Genomic DNA, 20,785 nt, shown 5'->3' on the forward strand with positions numbered 1-20,785 from the left:
AGGTGACCAGCACGTTTAATAAAATCCAGAAACTGTGAACCCAGATGTACGGAAAAACCTGGGAAAAGGTCATGACAGTTGTTCAGCGATATCAGGTAAACTCCCAACCCCTCTCCTTGACCAGCATCCAGCTGATTGATAACATTCTCTGTCGCAGTGTGAATTTGCACAACATCTTGCCAGCTTTCTGTACACAAAAAGGCTCCGAATTCTTTTGGTGACGTGACAATCAATACGGTCTCATTCAGTTGTACATTCCTTAGTGGAATGCACTGCCCATTTTAAAAAACGATCCCAGCTAAATAGAACCAGTTTTGAGGATTTTATTTTCTCATCGTGTTCACAGATGATTAAATCACAAATTCAACAAGTGTCAGTCTCACCTTCTTTCTTTCTGCCCTGGAGCCCTCTTGAAGTTAACACCTGCCTTGGTCCAGGAATTAGGAGAATAAACTCTAGTCTGTCTCACCAACTCCACCTACGTTGCTCGCTCGGTCTTTGCTGTTGTTTAACAACTCCAAAGTCTGGTGTCTGTCCGATGTTTCAATACAATCTGCCAGTGCAGTGCACTCATTCACCCTACCTTTATGTCATTCTCCACCAATCAGGGAGTTAAGCTTCCAGCAGCCGATCTTATTTACACTGAGGAAGTTCAGGTCATGTAACAAGATCCCAGCAGCCACCGCATTTTATTATCTCTGTTCCTGCTCTTAAGAGGGACAATAACATTTGGGTAAAGAGCAAATGAACAAACGTTCATGGTCATTCAGTCCATGACACAGAGGGAGGAGGAAACCAAGAGAAATCAGGAAACGTTTTTTTCAACACTTTCCCTTCTAGCACTATGGGAACTATTCCGATCCTTCTGCTACAGCTGAACAAAACGACAAGCTTGTCACAGGGGAAGAGATCTGCCAAAAAACCTGTTTAACTAGAGAACCGGAGACAGAGACACAATACAGAAGGTCCCTTTGAGAGACCCGTCACAGAATGGGAGGGGGTTATGCTGTCACAGAGGGGCAATCTTTAAGCTGTACAGGCGGGGCCTCAGAGTATTTTCTGTCGACTTCCAGGATGGAGTCCACCAGCTGTTGCCTGGCCACCCTCTCTCCCCTATCTCTGCTTGCCTTGTAGGTTATGATCTCTCCTCTGATAACGGCCTTCAGTGCCACCCAGAACGTGAGGGGGAGACCTCCCTGTTTTGGTTGTTACTAATGTAGTCGCCTATGGCCCGCGATGTTTTTTGACAGAAGGCCTTATCGACCAGGAGGTCAGTGTCCAGCCTCCACGTGGGGCGCTGGGCCCGGCCTGTCTCCAACCTCACATCCATATTGTGTGGAACGTGGTCAGAGATAATGATCATGGAGTACTCCGTTCCCATGATTCCTGGAAGCACCGATTTCCCCACTGCAAAGAAGTAGATACGGGTGTATACCTTGTGTACTTTTGAGAAGTATGAAAATTCCTTCTCTCCCGGGTGCAGGATCCTCCATGGGTCCACTACCACCATCTGCTCCATAAATGCTCCGAGTTCCCTAGCCATGCCAGTCTTTTCCCTGCTCTGGGGTCTGATCGGTCAGTCAGTGGGTCCTGTACACAGTTGAAGTCGCCCTCCCCGCCCCGCCCCCCATGATCAGTCGGTGTGTGTCAATGCCGGGGATTTCCGCTATGGTCTTTATGAATTCTGTGTCGTCCCAGTTGGGAGCGTACACATTTACCAGTACGACCAGTGCCCCTTCCAGGACACCGCTGACCATGACATACCGCCCCCTGGGTCCGTAACTGTCTTGGTTTCCGTAAACCTCGTCCTCTTGCTCATTAATATTGCCACCCCAGTCCTCGTTCCGTAGCATGAATGGTATGTCTGTCCCACCCAGCCCTTTCTTACCAGCAGTCGGTCCTTCTCCCTCAGGTGCGTCTGTTGTAGGTAGATTATGTCTGCTTTTAGGCTTCTTAGGTGGGTGAAGACTCTGGATCTTTTCACCAGGCCCCCTTACGTTCCAGGTAACAATCCTGGTGGGGGAGTGGGGGGGATTTCGAACCCCCGGTCCTGCGGGATCACCCATACTTACCCGGTGGATGCACCCCTGCACTCCGGGGTTTCCCTTCGTTAGGGGGCCGTCCCAAATGGCCACGGTCGCCACTCTCGCCATGACGTCGGGCCCCAGGGTTTCCTATTGTCCAGGAGGCACCCAACATGGCCGCCAGCTGTGTGTACGCCACGTGGCTGCGCACCTGCACTCCAGGGTCTCCCTCCACCCTGCAGCCCTCCCAAGTGGCTGTTTGTGGCGCCATCTTGGTTCCTCGCCCTGCTCTACGCTCGCCGAGGCCTGTGTTTGTGCTGCTCAACCACCTCACCCTTCTCTTTGATTCTCTTCTCTTTCCCTCCCCCCCCCCCCCCCCCCCCCCCCCCCCCCGACTCCTCTTACCCCTATGGTCCCTGTCTCTCTGCCCCCCCCCCCCTGCTGTCCTGTCCTCTCCCTGCCCCTTTGGGCCAGGCGTTCCCTCTCCCCCTGAGAGGCGTGCCGTGCCCTCCTTTCTTCCTGCATTCCCATGTTGGCCGTCCTCACTAGCACGGTGGCCCCCTCCAAGTACTTTCCCTGCTCTGGTCCTGTTTTACCTTCCTTCTGCTAGCCCTTGGCTCACCCTCCTGTCGCCTTTCTTACCCTCGTTCACCTTGCACCGCTCCCCCCCACTGCATTGAGAGATGGAACGAGCCTGGGAATGAGTCAGCACAGTCCCCCACAGTATAGCAAACACGTGTGTCCAGTTTGTGATCTTATTGTCTCTGTTTGCGGTCTGCCCCCCGCTCGTCCTTTCTTTTCCATCCTCGTCGCTTTCATGATGGCCGTTACGTCTGCCCCTCTCCCAGTTTGTTTGCTCTAACGATCTCCTCCGCTGCCACTGGAGTGTTAAAAAACAGCTCCTTCCTCTCGAATGTTTGGCCAGGAATAACACCCCAAATTTCACATTACTTTTATAGAGTGTTAATTTGGCCCTGTTGAATTCAGCCCTTCTTTTGGCCAGGTCCGCCCCAATGTCCCTTCCCACGTGCTCGTCTGCCAGGCCCTTTAGGATTTTTTCCCTGTCTTGGAACCTGTGCAGCTTCACGATAATCGCTCCGGCTGCTCCCCGGCTTTGGGCCTGGGTTGGAGTGACCTGTGCACCCTGTCGATTTCTGGGAGTTTGGAAATTTCTCCCTTCCCACTAGCTTGCCCAGCATTTGATGATGTAGCCTTTTGGGTCTCTGCCCTCCATCCCCTCTGGTAGACCCACTATTGTAACATTCTGCCGTCGGGACCTATTTTCCTGGTCCTCCACTTTCTCTCTTTGGCTCCCCTGGGTCATTACCAGCTTTTTCATCTCGGTTTCCCGAGTTACCATCCTGTCACTCTGCTCTGAGGCGGACCTCTCTAACTCCTGAATTAATTTTCTCCTGCGCCTCCACCTTCTTTCCAGGCCATCGATGGTTCGCTGCATTTTGTCAGTCGTCTCCACCAGCATCTCCTTCACCATTGTGTGGAGCTCCGTCCTGAGTGCCTTCCCCATGGCGTTTATCTCTCCTTCTTGCATCTCACCGTCCCCCCCAATTTATTATTTGCAGGCATATTCCTGTTATGTGCCTTTCTCTTTTTTACCCCCGTGGGTTTGGTGCAAAAAAGATTTTTCTTTTGTCCCCCCAAAGAAAAAAACACAAGCATTTTTTTCTCCTGTTATGGGCCAGGGTTTAGAGAACCCCAAAGTGTATCATGGAGTTTACCTGATCCACAACTTTTAATAGATTGTGGTATGGGGCGCACACGGCCCACTCTACAGGTGTGGTACATCAGAAATGGAAAAGTATTTTTGAAAGCAAAATAATGTCTATTCTATGAACTCAAGTTAACCTTTTCACAACATACAGTGAACATCTTAGCAACCATTAATTCAAATACAACCCCCAAAGACTACAACACTAAGTAAACCTTTAAGGTTTCCTTTTTAAACATCCATAAGACTTAAAAACAAAACCTTTATCAGAAGCATATCAGGTTAAAGTCACTACTGAAAACATTTATAATTCTGAATTCACCAAATGATCAAGAGATAGTCTTTTGATGGATGAGAACACAGCAGTACACCTGCTTGGTCTGGCTTCAGCTCCAACACTGAAAACAAAACTAAAAAAAAATCCTGCAGCCTGCTCAAAAACAAAGTAAAAAGCTGACAGACAGCCCAGCTCCACCCACTCTGACACACCCATTTCTTAAACGTACTCTCACATGACACCTCCCCCCAAGAAAAAAAGTAAACCATCAACTTCAAGATGGTTTCATCATCCTTTAAGAAATGCACAGAGTAAATATACTTTTTTGTTTCAAAACAACACACGCAAACAGATATAATAATATAATCAGTTTTTCTTTTCGTTCGTCTTCCTCCAACTGAAATCTTTCTCGACTGACAGTCTCTTTGAACAAGGTCTCTGCATGATCCATGCATTTCTCTATGCCTTGGCATTTCTCTTGAAAGTCAGATACTTTAGTTCAATCTGATCACAGAGTCCCTTGTAATTCTCCAACACAGGAGCATTGGTTATCACAGCTTTCAGGCAGTCAAATGCCTGTTGAAACTCCACTGTCCATAGAAATTTGAGACGTTTCTTCAGCAACTCCAACAGTGGAGAAATCACGCGACAAAACTTTTGCAGAAATGTTCGATCAAATCCACTCATGCCAAGAAATCGCATTATCTCCCCTTGTCGAGGGTATTGAAAACCCCTCAAGGAAAGTGACTTTGGCTTTTCCAAATTCACTTTTGGCTAGGTTTGTCAGCAAACCCGTCTCCTGAAGTCGATCGAAAAACTCCATCAGATGTTTTAAATGTTCGTTCCATGTCTGGCTGAAAATTACCAGATCGTCGATGTATACCGTACAATTGCGTAAACTTGAACAACTTTGTTAGTTAACCGTTGAAATGTGGCTGGGGCGCTTTTCATGCCAAATGGCATAACTTTGAATTGGTATATACCATCTGGCATCACAAAAGCTGAAATCTCCTTCGCCCTTTCGGATAAAGGTACCTGCCAGTAACCTTTAAGTAAATCCAGTTTGGAAATAAAAACTGATTGTCCCACTTTCTCAATGCAATCCTCCAAACGTGGGATGGGGTAAAGAGTCCGTTCTTGTAACTGCATTGATCTTTCTATAGTCCACACACAACGATTGGGTACTGTTTGATTTAGGTACCATCACCATGGGTGAGTTCCATTGGCTGCAACCTACTTCAATTATGCCATTTTTAAGCATACTCTCAATCTCTTTGTTAACCCTTTTAAAATTGGCACAGGTTAAGTTTATATGGATGTTGTTTGATTGGAACAGCATTTCCTACATCGGCATCATGCATAGCCATTTTAGTACTTCCTAATTTATCTCCACAAACATGCCCATGTGATATCAATAACTCTTTCAGGTCAGTCCGTTTTTCCTCTGGAAGGTAACTCAACAATTCGTCCCAATTTTTAAGAACATCCTCGTTTTCCAATTTAATTTAAGGGATGTCAAATTCAGAGTCATCTGGATTTGGTTCGTCACTTTGCGTTAGAATCATTAAAACCTCCTCCTTTTTCTCTCCTTCCCTTTCAAAGTACCTTTTAAGCATATTCACATGACACACTCGGTGAGTCTTCCTTCTATCTGGCATTTTTAACCACATGATTCACCTCACTTTATTTCCTTTCAATCTGATAAGGCCCACAAAACCTAGCTTTTAAAGGTTCACCTACCACTGGTCACAACACTAAAACTTTATCTCCACTGACAAAACTACGAACTTTGGATTTCTTGTCCGTTACCCGTTTCATCACATTTTGTGCAACTTTTAAATGTTGTCCAGCCAATCACCTGCTCTATTTAATCGTTCCCTAAATTTGACACGTAATCCAATAATTCAAGTTCTGATTTCTCACTCACCAATTTTTTTCTTAATCAATTTAAGTGGTCTTCTTACCTCATGAACAAAATTAGTACAAAAGGACTACATTTGGTTGACTCATTAGGTGCAGCCCCAATTGCAAACAGTACAAATGGAATTCCTTTATCCCAATCCTCTGGATAATCTTGACAATAAGCCATCAACATTGTTTTTAATGTCTTGTCTGATGCTACCTTTCTAACGCTCCCTGCGATTCTGGATGGTACACAGTTGATTTAAATTGTTTTTTTCCCTAGCTATCCATAACTTCTTTGAATAACCTGGAGGGAAAATATGGCCCTTGATCCAATTGTATTTCTGTGGGTAGTCCACTCCTCCACAACCATTTTAGCTATATCATTACCCAAGATAAACTGTATTTCCTGGACAAGATAAACTGTATTCCTGGACAAGATAAACTGTATTCCTGGACAAGATAAACTGTATTCCTGGACAAGATAAACTGTATTCCTGGACAAGATAGTTTCTCTATTACTCCGACTACCACTTCACCAGTCATGGCACGAATCAACTCCAGCCTCCCAGATTGCCTTGATCCACTACAGTTTGGCTACCGCTGCAGCAGGTCCACAGCAGACGCCATCTCCCTGGCCCTGCACTCTACCCTGGAACACCTAGATAAACAAGACACCTATGTCAGTCTCCTATTTAATCGACTACAGCTCAGCCTTCAACACCATCATTCCCACAAAACTCATCTCCAAACTCCGTGGCCTTGGCCTCGGCTCCTCCCTCTGCGACTGGATCCTGAACTTTCTAACCTACAGACCACAATCAGTAAAGATAGACAACAACACCTCCTCCACGATCATCTTCAACAACGGTGCCCCACAAGGCTGTGTCCTCAGCCCCCTACTATACTCCTTATACACCTATGACTGTGTGGCCAAATTCTCCTCCAGCTCGATTTTCAAATTTGCTGTTGACACCACCGTAGTGGGTCAGATTTCAAACAATGACGAGACAGAGTATAGGAATGAGATAGAGAATCTGGTGAACTGGTGCGACGACAATAATCTCTCCCTCAATGTCAACAAAACGAAGAAGACTGTCATTGATGTCAGGAAGCGTAGTGGAGAACATGCCCCTGTCTACATCAATGCGAAAGAAGTAGAAAGGGTCGAGAGCTTCAAGTTTTTAGGTGTACAGATCAACAACAGCCTGTCTTGGTCCTCCCATGCCGACACTATAGTTAAGAAAGCCCACCAACGACTCTACTTTCTCAGAAGACTGAGGAAATTTGGCATGTCAGCTACGACCCTCACCAACTTCTACAGATGCACCATAGAAAGCATTCTTTCTGGTTGTATCACAGCTTGGTATGAAGCCTGCTCTACCCAAGACGGCAGGAAACTACAAAAGGTTGTGAATGTAGCCCAGTCCATCACGCAAACCAGCCTCCCATTCATTGACTCTATCTATAATTCCCGCTGCCTCAGAAAGGCAGCCAGCATAATTAAGGACCCCACGCTCCCGGACATACTCTCTTCCACCTTCTTCCATCAGGAAAAAGATATCAAAGTTTGAGGTCACGTACCAACCGACTCAAGAACAGCTTCATCCCTACTGCCATCAGACTTTTTAATGGACCTACCTCATACTAAGTTGATCTTTTCTCTACAGCTTGCTATAACTGTAACATTATATTCTGCAGTCTCTCCTTCCTTCCCTATGTACAATATGCATTGTTTGTACAGCATGCAAGAAACAATACTTTCACTGTATACTATTCATGTGGCAATAAATCAAATCAAAATCAAACCACTCTTCACTGGACTTTCCAACCTTACCTTATATAATGGAACACTACTCCTCTCATCCTGAATTCCCCATATTACCACCTTTTCTGGCAACATTCTTCCCAAAGCCATAACTCCTCATCTCTTACCATTAAAGATTGACGAGCTCCCGTATCTCTTAAAATTGTTACTTCTTTACCTGCTCTTCCTGAAACACATGAGTAAACTTTACCCACACAGGTAAATTCTTTAAAAACATCTGGCACCTTCTTATTAATCACCTCTTGATCAGGCTGTACAATCTTTTGCACCTCCTTCTCTTCACTTGGGCTTTCCTTTACCACTTTAACAACCCCTAATGTCTTATTCTGTTTTACCACATCAGCCTTCCAGTGTTTTTCTTCAACCACCAACACTGTGACTTTACATGGCCTTGTTTATCGCAGTGAAAACATTTGAAACTTTTCGTTTCTTTTCCACTCTCCTGGATTTCATTTTTAATCTAAGGTACACTCTCCTGATTATCTCCCATCAGATCACCTTTACCTCTACCACTTGAGTATTTCTCACGTCCCCAGTTTCTATCCCTCACAGGCTGAAACTGATGTCGGAAACCAAGCTTTGATTTATGAACTAATTCATAATCATCTGCCATTTCTGCTGCTAATCTCGCAGTTTTAACCCTCTGCTCTCCCACATGAATTCTCACTGCATCAGGAATTTAATTTTTAAAACTCCTCCAAAAGTATAATTTCTCCGAGAGCTTCATATGTTTGGTTTATTTTCAAAGCCCTTATCCACCTATCAAAATTACTCTGTTTGATCTTTTCAAACTCCATGTATGTTTGATCAAATTGTTTCCTTAAAATTTCTAACCTTTGTAGGCTTCAGGCACTAGTTCATGTGCACCCAAGATAGATTTTTTCACCTCCTCATTATATCCCAGATACCTCCTCCGTTAGTGATGCAAACACTTCACTCGCCCTACCTACCAGCTTTGTTTGAATCAGTAATACCCACATGTCCTGTGGCCATTTCATTTGTTTAGCTACCTTCTCAAATAAAATGGAAAAGGCTTCTACCTCCTTCTCATCAAACCTTGGCACTGCTTGGACATATTTAAATAGATCCCCACCAAGCCTTCGACTCTTTCTCACTATCCTCATCACCATCATCCAACTGTACGTTTCCCTTTACGTCTGCCAATTTTAACTGACCGTCATGTTTCATGGCCATTTTCTGAAGTTCAAATTCTCTCTCTTTATCTTTTCCCCTGATCTGTATCTCCCTTTCTCATTCTTTTTGTTCTGTGAGGGCTATTCTGTTTTCCTTTCTTCTCTCTCTTTTTTCTCGGTCTCTCTTTCATATTCAAGCTGCTTTAATTCTTTCTCGTGTTCCATTTGTTTAATTTGCAACTGAACTTTGGCCATTTCCATTTAGTCAGACTGTATCTCAGGCAACTTTAAATGCTCAGCCACCACCATAATTACCTCATCTTTTCGCATTTTGTCAGGTAATGTTAACTGTAATGTTTCTGCCAAATCTAAGTCTGCTTTTAGTCTCTGTCCGTAAGGTAATGAGTGTGACCCGTCTCCACCCCAAACACTTCAGAGCACCTGAATGAGCAGTTGTCCACAACACACTCCCTACTTAAACTAAAATACCACACCTGAAAATCACCCACAATATGCTCACCCCTCACTGTCTTTAAGTTCACTAAGCCAATCCAATAGACGAGACTTTTATCCCGGACGAGCCCCAATTTGTTATGGGCCAAGGTTTAGAGAACCCCAAATCGTGTCATGGGGTTCACCTGATCCACACCTTTTAATAGATTGTGGTATGAGGAGCACATGGTCCACTCTACGGGTGTGGTACAGCAGAAATGGAAAAGTGTTTTTTAAAGCAAAACAATGTCTATTCTACGTACTCAAGTTAACCTTTTTGAAACATAGTGAACATCTTTGCAACAATTAATTCAAATACAACCCCCAAAGACTACAACACTAAGTAAACCTTTAAGCTTTCCTTTTTAACATCCATACGACTGAAAAACAAAACCTTTATCAGAAGCACATCAGGTTAAAGTCACTACTGAAAACATTTACAATTCTGAATTCAAATGATCAAGAGGTAGTCTTTTGATGGCAGAGTCAACAGCCGTACACCTGCTGTTCTGGCTTCAGCTCCAACATTGAAAACAAAACTAAAACACACCCTGCAGCCTGCTCAAAAACGAAAGTAAAAAGTTGACGGACAGCCCAGCTCCACCCACTCTGTCACGACTGCAGTGGTAAACACCCATTTCTTAACGGTACTCTCATATGACACTCCTTTGAAAAACAATTTTTTTTCCATAAAAAGGAATTTTTTTGGAGAGTTTTTTTGGAAAAACGTTTTATACATTTGCAGGAGGGGAAAAAAGTTGAATAAAAAAATTATTATTCTGTTTTTGTCTTATCCTCTCCGTGCTCCAACTTTCAGGCAGTTTCTTGCTGCGATCCCCACTCCTCCTCCACGTGCAGCTGCTCCGCTGACCAGGACCAGTCTCTCCTCTTCTTTTTCTCTTCAGCTCCGTGGAATGAGCTTTGGCGCCTGGGCAGGGTGAGGGAGGCAGGGCCCATTTCGCGGGGCTTTAATTCTTTTTCAGAACACGCCGGGAAAAACCCCGATAAAAGCCGAGATTTTGTGGATCTGCAAGAGCCTCTTTGCTGCGCCCACTCCGTTCGCGAACACCACCGCAAGTCCTGACCTGGGGTCAGTGTAGAGGGAGCTTTACTCTGTATCTAACCCTGTGCTGTACCTGTCCTGGGAGTGTTTGATGGGGACAGTGTAGAGGGAGCTTTACTCTGTGTCTAACTCCGTGCTGTACCCGTCTTGGGACTGTTTGATGGGGACAGTGTAGAGGGAGCTTTACTCTGTATCTGACCCCGTGCTGTACCTGTCCTGGGAGTGTTTGATGGGGACAGTGTAGAGGGAGCTTTACTCTGTATCCAGCCCTGTGCTGTACCTGTCCTAGGGGTGTTTAATTGGGACAGTGTAGAGGGAGCTTTACTCTGTGTCTAACTCCGTGCTGTACCCGTCTTGGGAGTGTTTGATGGGGACAGTGTAGATGGAGCTTTACTCTGTATCTGACCCCGTGCTGTACCTGTCCTGGGAGTGTTTGATGGGGATAGTGTAGAGGGAGCTTTATTCTGTATCCAGCCGTGTGCTGTACCTGTCCTGGGAGTGTTTGATGGGGACAGCGTAGAGGGAGCTTTAATCTGTATCTAACTCCGTGCTGTACCCGTCCTAGGAGTGTTTGATGGGGACAGTGTAGAGGGAGCTTTACTCTGTATCTAACCCCGTGCTGTACCTGTCCTGGGAGTGTTTGATGGGTACAATGTAGAGGGAGCTTTACTCTGTATCTAACCCCGTGCTGTACCTGTCCTGGGAGTGTTTGATGGGTACAATGTAGAGGGAGCTTTACTCTGTACCTGTCCTGGTAGTGTTTGATGGGTACAGTGTAGAGGGAGCTTTACTCTGTATCTGACCCCATGCTGTACCTGTCCTGGGAGTGTTTGATGGGGACAGTGTAGAGGGAGCTTTACTCTGTATCTAACCCTGTGCTGCACCTGTTCTGGGAGTGTTTGATAGGGACAGTGTAGAGGGAGTTTTACTCTGTATCTAACCCCTTGCTGTACGGGTCCTGGGGGTGTTTGATAGGGACAGTGTAGAGGGAGCTTTACTCTGTAACTAACTCCGTGCTGTACCTGTCCTGGGAATGTTTGGTGGGGACAGTGAAGAGGGAGCTTTACTCTGTATCCAGCCCTGTGCTGTACCTGTCCTGGGAGTGTTTGATGGGGACAGCGTAGAGGGAGCTTTACTCTGTATCTAACTCCGTGCTGTACCCGTCCTAGGAGTGTTTGATGGGGACAGTGTAGAGGGAGCTTTACTCTGTATCTAACCCCGTGCTGTACCTGTCCTGGGAGTGTTTGATGGGTACAATGTAGAGGGAGCTTTACTCTGTATCTAACCCCGTGCTGTACCTGTCCTGGGAGTGTTTGATGGGTACAATGTAGAGGGAGCTTTACTCTGTACCTGTCCTGGGAGTGTTTGATGGGGACAGCGAAGAGGGAGCTTTACTCTGTATCTAACTCCGTGCTGTACCCGTCCTAGGAGTGTTTGATGGGGACAGTGTAGAGGGAGCTTTACTCTGTATCTAATCCTGTGCTGTCCCTGTCCTGGGAGTGTTTGATGGGTACAGTGTAGAGGGAGTTTTACTCTGTATCTAACCCCTTGCTGTACGGGTCCTGGGGGTGTTTGATAGGGACAGTGTAGAGGGAGCTTTACTCTGTAACTAACTCCGTGCTGTACCTGTCCTGGGAATGTTTGGTGGGGACAGTGAAGAGGGAGCTTTACTCTGTATCCAGCCCTGTGCTGTACCTGTCCTGGGAGTGTTTGATGGGGACAGCGTAGAGGGAGCTTTACTCTGTATCTAACTCCGTGCTGTACCCGTCCTAGGAGTGTTTGATGGGGACAGTGTAGAGGGAGCTTTACTCTGTATCTAACCCTGTGCTGTACCTGTCCTGGGAGTGTTTGATGGGTACAGTGTAGAGGGAGTTTTACTCTGTATCTAACCCCTTGCTGTACGGGTCCTGGGGGTGTTTGATGGGGACAGTGGAGAGGGAGCTTTACTCTGTAACTAACTCCGTGCTGTACCTGTCCTGGGAATGTTTGGTGGGGACAGTGTAGAGGGAGCTTTACTCTGTATCCAGCCCTGTGCTGTACCTATCCTGGGAGTGTTTGATGGGGACAGCGTAGAGGGAGCTTTACTCTGTATCTAACTCCGTGCTGTACCCGTCCTGGGAGTGTTTGATGGGCACGGTGTAGAGTGAGCTTTACTCTGCATCTCACCCCGTGCTGTACCTGTCCTGGGAGTGTTTGATCGGGACAGTGTAGAGGGAGCTTTATTCTGTATCTAACCCCATGCTGTACCTGTCCTGGGAGTGTTTGATGGGGACAGTGTAGAGGGAGTTCAGCTTCTTTATGTAGGTTCGTATATGTTAATGATAGTAAAGAAAAGACTATGACTCAGTGTTTCCTGACTAAGGCTTCAGTATTCAGATTTGTGATATGTTCGGACCTAAACTGGTGTAATATATATTGAGAATGCTCTGCTGAGTCTGAGTCAATTGAGTAGCTTCAGCATAAGCAACAGCCCTGTTGTTTCCCTGCTCACAAACTGTCCACTGATCTTGGAGCCAGGTTTCATTTGAGAGTTATTGTAGGATAGAGCACATAAAAAGAGACCATCCTGAATTTCATGGCTGTGCCAGACGTCAGCAATTAGTCACACTCTCCTTCTCTATCCCTATAAACCCGAAATCCTTTTTATTCAGGTGTTTATGCATATATATATATATATTTCAAATTTACAATAAATTTGTATCTCCACCCTTCAAGACACTGCACTCCACGTCATTACAATTGGCCGTCAGAAATAATTTCTCCCCATGTCGCATCTGGGTTTTATGCCAATTGTAAATGCCATGTTAAAAGGAGGCAGCAAGGGCTGGAGGAGACTCCATTTCAGTTTCTATACAGGTGAAAGGTCAATTCGGCATTGCTGCTTGTCGCCACTCAGCCCAGAGCATAATAACCTCGCGCCCCTCCTCCCTCTCAATGGCTTAATCATTTGTTTTAGGAAGTAGGTGAAAAGTCAGGTTAGCAGAGAGCAGCCTGTGGTTACAGCAGATTGATAATATACACTTTAACTTACCAAGGGCTTGAGACTCGGGCTCTGCTGAACGTTTCTTTCAGAATTCACTGAGAATTAGGACACAGAAGCCGTGTTGTCTTCCTCTCTGTCTGTCGGGAACCGTTGGATGGATTCTTCTGCAACCCAAGAACACAGAAAATTCCTTTTAGGTGCAGAATTTGAGCCAAACAAAGAATGCGCAGGTCTCCGGCTGGCAATGGAATGAGTAGAGAGTCAGCTGAGGGTTACACTGTGAGAGCATTCACCCAACAGGATGCTCCATAGCAGCTAGAACAGGAAACTGGAAACACAGCTTCTTCACAATATCGGAGAGACTTGCCAAAAGAACAAGCACGTCATGGCAACCAGAATTGGTTTTCTACATGTCAGCCCAATTCCACCTCTCCCTAAATCATCACAGCCTTCAGCTGAGCCAGACAAATTCAGAAAGATGATCACAATTGGAATATAATGGGAAAAGAGAGTGTGTGACACAGACATTAACCCAGCCAGTCACATTGAGAGGGACACGGGTGAGGGAGGGGTGTAGAGGAAGAGATTGGCGGGGAAATAAGGGAGGGGGAGGGAAGAGAGGGGGCAGAGAAATGACGATCGGAGGGGGAGGGGGAACAAATAACGGAGAGAGCGAGAGGCAAGGAGAAGGAAGACAGACACTCACAGAAAGCGGTAGAGGCCCAGAGATTTTCCGGTTTCTGAATCAGTGTTAAAGTGCTGGGTTGTGTGCTGCCAGTCACACAAAGTAATGATGAACTGCAGCTACCTGACGCCTCTCCCAGTTGAGCAGTGACACAGGCACAGTGTGGAATACAAACTGCCTCAGCTGACCGGTTCCACCTGCCCATCAACCTGCCTTTTCACTCTGCACATACGGCTGGCTGCACTCCCATTCCAGCACCTTCTCACATTTTCACTCCACCCCCTTTATTAGCTCAACTGAAAGTATATTGTCTACAAGATAAAAAGTGGAGGATGAAACAGGAAACTCATGACAAAGACCAGCCGACAATTTAAAACAGCCTGTATGTTCCAGCAGTTCTTTATTGGGAAGAAATACATTTCAAATGGTACAATTGGCAAGAGTAAACGGAGGATACAGGGGCCAGGCAGGTTGCTAGGTCATGAGGTGAGGGAGGCCTCCAGAAAGTACTGAAGGTCACCGAACTGTTGAGGTGACACAGGGTCAATGGGTGCTGGAGCAAGCCCAGCAATTACACAAAATTCAGCACTGGTTAAAAATATATCCCCCACACCCTGCGTAGGATTCACCTTTGGCCGAAAACGCGATTGGGCGGAGAATAGCAGTAGGCTCCGGCACCCCGAAAATGGAGTAAATGCATCGCTCGCGGCGCGGCGTTTAAAGACCATTGGCATATCATTAGCGGGCCTGACCCTCTATTCTCTAGGGCCTCCGCGATTCACCACCTCCGATCAGCCGAGGTCGCAACGGCGTGGTTCACTTGTGGTTTCAAAAATTGTGAACCTGGCGACGTGGCTGCTGAGCGAGAGAGAGAGAAGGTAGGACACGGAGTGGAGTGGTGTGACTGCGGACTGCCGACCCGGACACTGGCCATGCTGGCTGGGGTGGGGGACTCCTGCCAGGGCCGTGGGAGGATGGGAAACAGGCTGAGCAATCAGGGTGCCCCTCCCCCCAACGGGACTGGAGCAGTGCCCAGGCACCGACTGCCATTATGGTGGGCACCTTGCTGCGCACCCACTGACTACCCACTTTGACCCCTGGTTCTACACAGTGACACCGGCTGTATGGGTACCTGCACCCCAAACCCCTTCCCCCCGTCACTCCTCCCGAACTCCAAACACCCCGCCGAACCGGCCGCCATTCACCGGGGAGCAACCCAGAGCCACATCCAGGGTAGCCCCTAGTGGCAGCCAATGGCACCCCTGGCAGCAGGGATCGGCGCTAGGATCAGAGGCCCCCACGATTTTCCACCGATGGCGCAGGGGTGAGGGGGGAACGGGGACATGTAGGACAGGCGCCCACACTGCCGACCAGGCCACTGTGTAGCCCATGGAACCTGCCTGGGCACGGGAGTATGCACCATGCTAACATGTTGCCTTTCACCCCTGCAGACAATGACGTTTGTGGTTCGACCAGCAATGGTGGTCGCTTTGGTCATGGCCGCAGCTCTGTGAGATGCCCTGCAGCCAAATGAGCGGGAGCCACTCGATGAGGAGGGGGAAGCTGCAGCAGCGGAGTGGGCAGAGCGGAACGGCCAGAAGAGGACCTGGCTGCAGAGGGGCAGGTGGCAGCTGCATAGGCTGAAGGCCGGCCGCACAGCAGGCTGAGGAGTAGGAGGTGCCAAGGAGGCACCGCATAAGGCCTCGTGTGTACCACCACCGACTGTCATTCAAGGAGCTGCCAGACCAGGCATGCCATCGGCGACTCCGGCTGATCAGAGAGACAGGGCGACACATCAGCCATCTGATGGCACTGCTGGCACTGTGGGGGTATGGGGGGAACGCCCACTCCCAGTGACCGTCAAGGCCAAGGGGGACGATGAACAGGACATGGGCCCAGGCAGGCAGGGTACGTGTGCGCCAGGGCCAGCGCACATGGGATGCTCTGATCGGCAACTGGTTCACCGACTGGGGGGTGAGCGGGGGGGTGGTGACTGATAAGGGGCACGTACACCACATCCGAAACTCACCCACCCCTCACTCCCACCCTGCCAAACTGCCCGCTTGCACCCTCCTCTGTTATACATACCTGCGGCACTACGGGGTGGGGGCCCTGGGTTGGAGGGTGATGACAACCCGCTCTGTGATGAGCTCTGGGGCACCAGGGCGTATGACAACGTCTGACCCCTGCCCATGGTAGCACTGTCCACCATCCACCTGGCTGATCCCTGCATGCGAGCTGGCCATTCCATCTCAAGGTAATGTCGAATCCCTGCGGTGGGATTGCTTGGGATGGATGGACACGGTGGTGGGGGGGATGAAGGAGGGTGGGAAGCACGGTCCACCCACAAGGCCTGCACTGGTCAACATTCCCCTCGGCCAGCCCACCCCCACACCTGATAGAGCACCGGGATAGGTGGTAACGGGTGTTTATTTTGAACAAATACGTAAAGTCTGTGCCCGAGCCGCTATGACTAAATTGTGCCCTGCACCCGTGCCAACCTAACGGGTGTCTAACTTTCTGGCCTTACGGGCCCTAACACTACGCCTAGGTGGTTCCCCAGATGGTACAGCAGGAGTGACTCCTCTGCTGTAACTCCTGCCCTCCGACAAGTGTCCCCATTGGCGCGCGTTTCCTGAGGAGACCGATCTGATGGGCTCAGCTGCTGCTCGGGTGTCCTGGGTGGCATGGTGCCATCCTGCTATGCCGCTACTCACCAGATGCACCAGGGACAGGATGGGGGAATCCGAGGTGCAGAGGTGTACCAGCACCTCCCCTGCAGGTGTCACTGGCACGGGCCCCATCATTTCTTCCTCTCTTAGGGTGCCCGATGGCCCTCGGGCTACTCCATGGAACAGGGGTGCAAACGGAGCCATCCCCGGAGGCCCCCTCAACACCTGGTGATGCCATGGTGCACAGGGAGTGGACCATCTGGGACTGCACCACATCACGCTGTGACTGTGCCACCTCCCTCTGGGACTGGGCCACCTCACCCAGTGTCTGCTCCTTGCCGGCCATGCCCGGGCAATGCCGCCGATGTTCCCAGCCATGACCTGCTGTGACTGGGCCATGCTGAGGAGCGCAACTGCAATGTCTCGGTGGCCTGGCACATCGCTGCCTGTGAGAGAGTAGCCCTGTCCTGCGCCGTGGCCCCCGCCAGCACAGACTGTCTCAGGCCTCGGACACGCTGATCCATAGCCAAAGCCATCACCCCCAATGCCTCCACCGTGGATGCCACCCTTGTGGTGTTTGCCTGAGTGGTACACATGACTGGCACCACACCCTGCTCCTGCATCTGGTTGGACTCCTTCACCTACGCCCGCAGGTACTGGATGCTCACTGACAACCCCTCTTGTCGTCCCTGGCTTTCGGAATACGCCTGCATTGTGACTGGGACTGGATGTTCCAGAAGCTTGGGACCCGTTGGGACGGCAGCTGGTTCCTGGGGCCGGCCTGCCCTCCGACCATCCGGCCCCTCGGCTGCTCCAACTCCACCTGCTGTACTGGATGAGATGTGTGATGTGCATCAGATAGTGTCCCAGTGTGCCCAACCGAGGTGATAGTCTCCTAGGATGGTGGAGGGTGTTGGAGACAGCTGTGATGGAAAGTCAATGTCCTCCTCTGACCCGAGCTCCGGGGTGTCCTGAGTCTCGGGCAGGGGGCTGGTGTTCGGGCTGCTCTCCCCGTCAGTGCTCGGCTGTCTGGGGGGGCACCGGCTCTGGCACTGGCTGGGAGCGGAGGACTCCGGATGGACCGGCCCCATCTCCGGTAAGTCCTGTAAGACACAAGACGACATGTATGATTAGACATTGGGCCGGGGGGGGGGGGGGGGGGGGGGAGTGGTGTGTGGGTGAGGGGGATGTGTGGGTGAGGGTGGTGTGGAGATGAGGAGCGTGTGGAGGTGACGGGGGTGTGAGGGTGAGAAGGGGGTCTCGACGCACGTGTCATAGGCAACCGCAACTCAGCAGGGTCTCACTTGCTCGGCCTTGACCGCACGCCACCCGGGCAACATCCCTTTCCTCTGGGTCACCGGCCACATTCAGGGCCCTCTGCTTGGATATGGTGAGGGCCTGGTCCCCCTCCGGTCTTCTCCCGCTCCCGGCGGTTGTGCACTGCCTTCTCCTTGGGGGTGGGGGCTGGAAACACGTACAACAAAACCGTTAGACGGTCCGACATATGCAGCCCAAGTGAAGTGGGAGGAAGGCTTGTGGGAGGGCATGGAGGAGAGGTTGTGGTGTGAGGTGCTACGGAGGGTGACTACCTCAACGTTGTGTGTGAGTTTGGGGCTGATTCAGTTGAAGGTGGTGTATAGGGTGCACCTCATGATGATGAGGATGAGCCGACACTTTGAGGGGGTGGAGGATGTGTGTGAACGCTGTGGGAGGAGCCCCGCAAACCATGTTCACATGTTTTGGTCCTGTCCAAAACTAGAGGAGTATTGTAGGGAGGTCTTTAGGGTAATCTCAAAGGTGGTGCACATGAGGCTCAAACCAGGTCCCTTAGAAACCATATTCAAGGTATCAGACCAGCCGGAGTTGGAAGCGGGTACAGAGGCAGATATCTTAGCCTTCACCTCGCTGATCGCTCAAAGGCCTTGTGTTTCGGCGTGGCGGGGGATCTGCTTTTAACGCTCAAAAAGGCGAAGTTCGAGTTGAGGGGAAGGATGGAAGAGTTCTACAACTCATGGGCTTTGTTTATTATGCACAAGTGTTTGAGGCCTCATATATACTCTGATTATCCACTAGTTTCCTTACAGAGTTTGTCTTTAGGATGTGCTAGAGATCACCAGTGGCTTCTCTCTGGGCCAAATCATATCCAATTCTCTCTGACACTGGTAATGAGCAAGATAGGCAGAGACCAGGTCAGCATTCCCCCGCCACCCCCCAACCCCATGCTCTCACCTCCGAACACCCCGCCCCACCACTACCACAGCCCTGAGGGAGCTTTTGCCACAGTGGATATATGACTGCTTCTCACACTGACCTAACCCAAATATTCAGGAAGAGGAGAGATCGCAATTACCAGGAATCACCAGCTCGTAAAATGAAACAAAGACAGAAAAAGGCAAAGGAGGAACTGGAACATCTGCAAAATTGTGCAAGTAGAAATTGCTCAGAGCTGCACTTTAACCATGTCACAGTTACTAACTGAATCATCTTTACAATATTTCAACCTTCCCATTGTAGGCAGGATGGAAATTCACGGAAATGAGGACAGGGAGAGAGGTGAAAGGATTTCAAAACACTGAATGCATCACCCAACATCTCACCGTGTAAACTAATCCCGGTGACACTGTGTGTAATATCACCGTGTAAACCAGTCCCGGTGACACCGCGTGTAATCTCACCGTGTAAACTAATTCCAGTTACACCGTGTGTAATCTCACCGTGTAAACCAGTCCCGGTGACACCGCGTGTAATCTCACCGTGTAAACTAATTCCAGTTACACCGTGTGTAATCTCACCGAGTTAAACCAGTCCCAGTGAGACCGTGTGTAATCTCACCGAGTTAAACCAGTCCCAGTGACACCGTGTGTAATCTCACCGAGTTAAACCAGTCCCAGTGACACCGCGTGTCATCTCACCGTGTAAATCAGTCCTGATGACATTGTGTGTAATCTCACCGTGTAAACCGATTTTGGTGATGGTGTGTAATCTCTCACCGTGTAAACCGATTTTGGTGATGGTGTGTAATCTCTCACCGTGTAAACCAGTCCCGGTGACAACCTGTGTAATCTCACTGTGTAAACCAGTCCCGGTGAGACCGTGTGTCATCTCACCGAGTAAATCAATCCCAGTGAGACCGTGTGTAATCTCACCGTGTAAACCAGTCCCATGATATGTTGTGTAATCTCATCGTGTAAATCAGCCCCGGTGACACCATGTATCATACACCATGTAAATCAGTCCTGGTGACACCATGTGTGTTATCTCACCGTGTAAACCATTCCCGGTGACACCGTGTGTCATCTCACCGTGTAAACCATTCCCGGTGACACCGTGTGTCATCTCACCGTGTAAACCAGTTCTGGTGACACCATGTGTAATCTCACCGTGTAAACCAGTTCTGGTGACACCGTGTGTAATCTCACCGTGTAAACCAGTGCCAGTGACACTGTGTGTAATATTACGGGCCAGGATTTAGAGAACCCCAAAGTGTTTCATGGAGTTCACCTGACCCACAACGTTTAATAGATTTTGGTTATGGGGAGCACAAGGGCCCATTCCACAGGTGGGATGCAACAGAGATCTTTTTTTCAAATATTTTTTATTTGCTTACTTTTTCACATTTTCTCCCAAATTTACACCCACCAACAATAAACAATAATCAGTAACAAATATGTCAATCCCCATATCAATAACAATGATCCCATCCTCCCACCAAACCCCAAACATTACCCCGCATGTTCCCATAAACAACTGACAAAAAGGAATCAGGAATCACCCATAGTCACCATCAACACACACCACCCCCCTCCCCCCAATCCTCCCACCCTCCCCCCCAACTAATGTTCGATGTTATCCAGTTCTTGACAGTGCATGATGAATAATGCCCATGAATTGTAGAACCCCTCCATCCTTCCCCTCAGTTCAAATTTAACCTTCTCAAGAGTCAAGAATTCCAACAAGTCCCCCCGCCACGCCAGGGCACAGGGTGGAGAGTTGAACTCCA

General features: G+C 48.9%; 1 protein-coding gene across 5 annotated transcripts in view; it reads right to left on the reverse strand.

The window, feature by feature from the left end:
- The window catches only part of cpt1ab (carnitine palmitoyltransferase 1Ab (liver)), a 119,407-nt gene extending 105,032 nt beyond the window's left edge, over positions 1–14,375 (reverse strand). Inside the window, exons 1-2 of one of the 5 annotated variants that reach the window (XM_038807333.1) lie at positions 14,237–14,375; positions 13,477–13,592 (exon numbers count right to left, since the gene is read on the reverse strand). The gene's annotated coding sequence lies outside the window, so the exon portion shown is untranslated. Of the gene's footprint in view, positions 1–383; positions 555–13,476; positions 13,993–14,134 lie in introns of those variants that run through there. The other 4 variants (XM_038807332.1, XM_038807331.1, XM_038807335.1 and 1 more) reach the window with 4 other exon arrangements.
- Positions 14,376–20,785: the final 6,410 nt, after the last annotated feature.

The sequence above is a fragment of the Scyliorhinus canicula genome, chromosome 9 (genome assembly GCF_902713615.1).
Source record: "Scyliorhinus canicula chromosome 9, sScyCan1.1, whole genome shotgun sequence".
NCBI classification, from domain to species: Eukaryota; Metazoa; Chordata; class Chondrichthyes; order Carcharhiniformes; family Scyliorhinidae; genus Scyliorhinus; species Scyliorhinus canicula.